This window comes from Tripterygium wilfordii, chromosome 15, assembly GCF_013401445.1.
Source record: "Tripterygium wilfordii isolate XIE 37 chromosome 15, ASM1340144v1, whole genome shotgun sequence".
Lineage (NCBI taxonomy): Eukaryota > Viridiplantae > Streptophyta > Magnoliopsida > Celastrales > Celastraceae > Tripterygium > Tripterygium wilfordii.
This window is the reverse complement of record NC_052246.1, coordinates 10,691,872-10,697,422: the sequence shown is the minus strand read 5'-3', so window position 1 is coordinate 10,697,422 and position 5,551 is coordinate 10,691,872.

The following is a 5,551-nucleotide window of genomic DNA, read 5'->3' as shown; positions in this document are numbered from 1 at the left end:
ATCTACAGGCCCACGGCTTAAGTATCCATCATCTCAAATAAGCCCATGGCCTAAAGCATAAAACATGTCCACAAAATTATAAAAAAATAAATAGAATAGATTTAACCATTTATAATTTTTTTTGAAGGAAATGTCGAAAGATCTGATTGTATCAAGTAAAAATCAATATAGAGTACCACATCATGTGGTAAACAAATCAAAAAATAGAAACAAACTAAATCGTACCGCACTATAATAGTGATGTCTTTCACAACACTTCTAAAGCGCCGTTAATATACAAAAAATATCGTTAAAGGTATTTCGCATCGCTTGATGAAACGTCGAACAAGCGCTGTTAATACGCACCAATTGCTGGGTGCGAATTATTTTTTGTTACGATGACGCTTTTATATATAGCATCAATATATCGAAGTTGTAATGACGCTTCATTTTAGTGTTGCAATTGTTTTTTTTTTACAGTAGTTATATTAAAAAGCGCCGTAAAAATAAACGAGCATTGACGCTTTCTAATAAGCGTAGTCGTTGATACAGTTTTTTGTAGTGTCGATGCCAACGGACATCAGAGGAACTACACACGGGTATCACATCCGACTCTGGACAAAAAAGACAACACAATACAAAACAAACAGATGACTCTTGTATTCATACTTGAGGTAGGATTGAAACAACAAACTTGCATTTGCAAAACCATGTCTATCGGTTTGAAACTACCTCTAAGACAGATTTATCAATTTGAGACAACTAGGGATGGAAACGGAGCTGGGCGGGGGCGGATCATGGTCGCCCCGCCCCCGCCCCGTACCTCTTGGTGGTGCCCCGCATCCCGCCCCGCCCCGCCCTGCCCCGCATGTCGTGGCGACTTTTACTCCCCATCCCCGCCCTACCCCGAGGATCCCCGCGCCCCTCCCCGCCCCGATTCAACTTCTTTGAAAATTACGAAATTAAATTTCTTTTACTCCCCATCCCCGCCCTACCCCGAGGATCCCTGCGCCCCTCCCCGCCCCTATTCAACTTCTTTGAAAATTACGAAATTAAATTTCTTTTACTCCCCATCCCCGCCCTGCCCCGAGGATCCCCGCGCCCCTCCCCGCCCCTATTCAACTTCTTTGAAAATTACGAAATTAAATTGCACACCCTAGGATTCGAACCTAAGACTTCTAGGTTGGAGAGTAATGAACTAACCAATAAGCCAAAGCTACTATCATATTACATTTGTCAACTAATTAAATTATTACCTTTACATACCACCTATTATATTTTTAACACAATTAAATAATTTTAGTTTTACTTAATGGGTATTATTTTAAATTTTATATTATACACATCTATAGTTTTAAATTGTTTAATTTTATACTTTGTTTTATAAAATCTTAGGGTCTTAAGATTTTATCAACATTTATGAGTAGAGGGTCATGTTATGGCTTTAGGGTTTAGTGCTTAGGTCTAGAGTTTAGGGTTTAAATTCTTTTAGGGTTTAGGGCCTTTAGGGTTTAGATGTTCCGGGTCTTTAGGGTTTTGGGTTTAGGGTCTTTAGGGATTTGGGGTTTAGGGTTTAGGGCCTTTAAGGTTTTGGAGATTAGGATTTAGGAGTATAGGGTCATATTTAACTTAAGATTTAGGGTCCAATATTTTTATCAAGATCAATTCAATTGACTTAGGAATAGAGACTAGAGAGTCATATTTAACTTAGGGTTTAGGATAAGCTTTTATTCAATATAATTAAGAGTATGATAATATTATGTTTAGAGACTTAGGGTTTAGGTGTTACTTGGATTTTAATAATAATATCAAATTAAAATATGTTTAGACAAACAAATATTTTTCTATATTATGTTATATATATATATATATATGAATATCTATAGTGGGACGGGGTGCAGGGAGGGCTGCTGGGAGGGGGATCTGGTTAGGGCGGGTTGGGAGGCATACCCGCCCCAGCCCCACCCCGCAATGGGTTGAGATTTTTTGCCCCGTCCCCACCCACTACAAGCCTCGGGTCGGGGAAAATCCACGCGGGGCGGGTCGGATGGGGGACAAATTGTCATCCCTAGAGACAACATTAAAGTAGATCTAGAAACAGAGGTAGATCCGGGTGTAGATTGAAAGAGATTGACCATCCTCACCATCATCGTCTTTGTTGCCGCATTGATGTTGACAATTGACAAACCCATAAGTAGAACACGTAGAGAACTCAAATTATTCGGCAAGCATACTAAGGCTGCAAGCAAATGATACATTTTGTCCCTCATAAATGGGGTGTATAACAAGTCAGACCCTCACGTTTCAAACGCATCAATTTGGTCATTGGTCTTTGTGAATTGTAACTGACCAATGATAATTGGCATATCCTAAAATTGACCCGTGCGAGTTACAATTCACAAAGACCAGTAACCAAATTGTTATGTTTGAAACGTGATGGACTGAGCTGTTACACACCCCATATGTGAGGGACAAAATGTATCATTTACCCCTAAGGGCTGTCCCACGAGAAAGAAAGAAAACAAAGGGGAGAAGGAGGAGGTGGAGAAGTTGAGAGTTTGGAAAGATAGAAGGTGAAACATATTGTTGGTGTGAGTCATGTTATATAATTGAGTCTGTATTTATTTGTGATTGATTGTTGTATTAGACAAAAGAGGATTTATAGGGATTGTAACTAGGTTACTATTTAGATTAGTTGACTACTGTAAGTTAGCTTTTCAATTCCTTCTCTTTCCTTTATAAATACAATAGACAAAGACAAAAACCTTGTAATAATCAACTGATCCTGTTTTAAGGTCTTCTAGTTTTCGCACCATCAATTGCAACTATGGAGAGAACCAATGCCGAGAAGGAGATGTCTCTAAACCCAAGTTTAATTGACTTGGTGTTTTCTTGGTATCTTGAGGATGTACTCAATAAAGATTTCTACAAAGACAAGGTATAATATATATATATATAGATATATATGCCGTCTACTTTCTCTCCAGTCTCCACCATACATGGGCATGCATGTGTAACGTAGCCATTGGTACATCTATTGCTTGGATAGTTCAACTGAATTTATTTATTTTTCTACGGATGGGGTTATTAATGACGTCAGTAGACATTATGTAAATTGAAAATATAAATTGTGGGTTTTGTTTAATGGTTTTTTTTAATAGAAGGTTTTGTTTAATGATTTACTTGTTTTGATTCCACCGAAGTTGAATTATTTTCAGAAAGAAAAAAAAAAGAGAGAGAGAGAAAAACTGATATATATGACTATATGTATATATGTATAATCATTTTCATTAATACTCACTCTGTCTCATGCTATATGATTATTATTATATTGATTTTTCTTGTAATGGACGTGTGGAGCCTCAGGTAGTTTTGCTTAAGGGCAGGCCACCAACTAACTTACTTTTTGCCTCTCCAAATTTTGCTTTTCTATTGAATAGATGTCGAATTCTTCATGCTCCATTATTTAGCATTGAAGTTCTGCATGAAATGATGGATGGAGACTACCACTTAATTTTGTAAGAGCGGACAAATATTTTACCATCAATTTATCACCCACCAAGACTCTCGAAAGTAAATAGCTGACAGAACACAAATTCCTTTCGTCATTCTCACTGCTTTTAAACATTAATTAAACAGATATGGTTCCGTCATTCGTTTAAAATTAAAATTATAAAGTTTACATTTTGAATTCAATAGTTTAAGAGGTGTGACACATCATATCACCTTTTTGTTTTTTCATTTTTAAAAAATATATGACTTTTTCTCTATCATTAGATGTGAATTGTAGACTCTGGAGGATTGTGGAGCCCCCAAATCTTAATCAAACCATCGAAGAATTAGGGGCATTACAAAAAAAATAAGTTGGGAGGGGCTACCATTCGTTTAGCTAGAATTAGTTAGGGTTAATTATATTTTTAGTCACCGAAAGATAGGTTACAATTCCCCTGAAAAACATCCGAAAACATGTTTTTTGGTTAATTATAGTAATGCCATAATATACGTTGAAAAGAATATTCATGTCTTGTTTCTCACATTATGTTGATTTTTGATAATTTATACAGAATGACAAAATGGGAGAAGTTTGTTCTAATAAGGACATGTCAAAATATTTTTAGAAATAAGTACAAAAGTTATAAACTTACCAAAATGCCATTCCTTTTTTTTTTTCTTCATTGCGCCATAGAAGAAAGTTGTCTTCTAATCATCGTTCACACCAAAATAAAGCTCTATGGTAGCCCAATCAACATTGAACGTTGATGATCACTTGGGTTGTTGAAAAAGCTTGGTGAAATTACGAACCACCTTTCAAACACACAGACAATGCACACAAAGAGATTGACTAAACCAAATCAAGTATCCAAGTTAGAACAATTGTAGCGAACAAAATCAAGGCCGTAAAAAACACATGATTTATGTCCACCAATTACAAAGAGAATAAGTCCACTCTAGATGCTATCTTGATCTCTCAAGCTCTCTCTATGTCCCGAAAACCCAATCTGCGTCACGTTGCCGGACAACTTGATGACCTGTCTGGATAGGTCTTGATCTGGTCACAAAATGAACACCCGCTGTCCGGACGGAAACTCCTCTTCAGCGACTATTTGAGCCCAATACTCCACAAACATGACATGGCATTAAAAAAATGAAAATAATTAAACAAGTTCATCATTTCCTTGGATTTCATTTAGCCCAAGAAGATATGGGAGAATCTAGTACATGTTATGTATTCATCAACTGGGGTTTCACACGTGTCAGTAGACTACGTGACGCTTGCCCAGTAAGTCAAACCTTCCGGATGTTCTTTCACACACAAAAATAAAATCCAAAATCTCCATTATTTTTTTTATATCTTTATAACTCAAAACCTCGGAACAGAAAAAGCAAGCCCAATGCAGAGGAAATGATGACAGAAGGGACAGAAGCAGAGTTGAAGCCCCAGAGAGGAAGTGTGTTCCCCAAGAAGAGGAGGTTAGTGAAGACGATGATCCTTCATTGCATAATCAAATCTATTGCCTCTGTTTTCTGCTCATCTTCCTCTGCACCTCCTGATAATTCTGAAGCATCAAATGCCAAGAAGAGTAAGAGCACATACCCATACCCACCATGACATCCATTCCATTACATCCACAGTGGCCGCCTTTTTTGTTGTTGCCGTTCTCCAATTCCTACATAGAATAATTGGGTTTTTGGTAGTTTGGAATGAATGTCTCTGTTTTTTGTTTTGGTTAATGGCAACTGCATGTTCTGTAGTTAGAACTTCCGTTGTGATTCTCTGTTATGAGTTATATCCTTTATTTTATTTACAAAGGAATGAAAGGATCGGAAATACTTTACTTATAAATCTTTAAGAAATGCATTAACATAAATACAGCAGCTAAAAGAGGTAATAGAAAAGTGTGTAAACTATAAGAATGGATCAAAGTGGATTGTCTCAGATAGTGGCGGATCCAGGATTTGAATTTACTGAGGGCATAATTAAATAGTAGGGGTTTGGGGTAGCACCCTCGGAATTTTTTTTTTGCCTCTTTCAGTCTTCCGGCTGCTAATTCTTAGCACAAACTCAGACTCA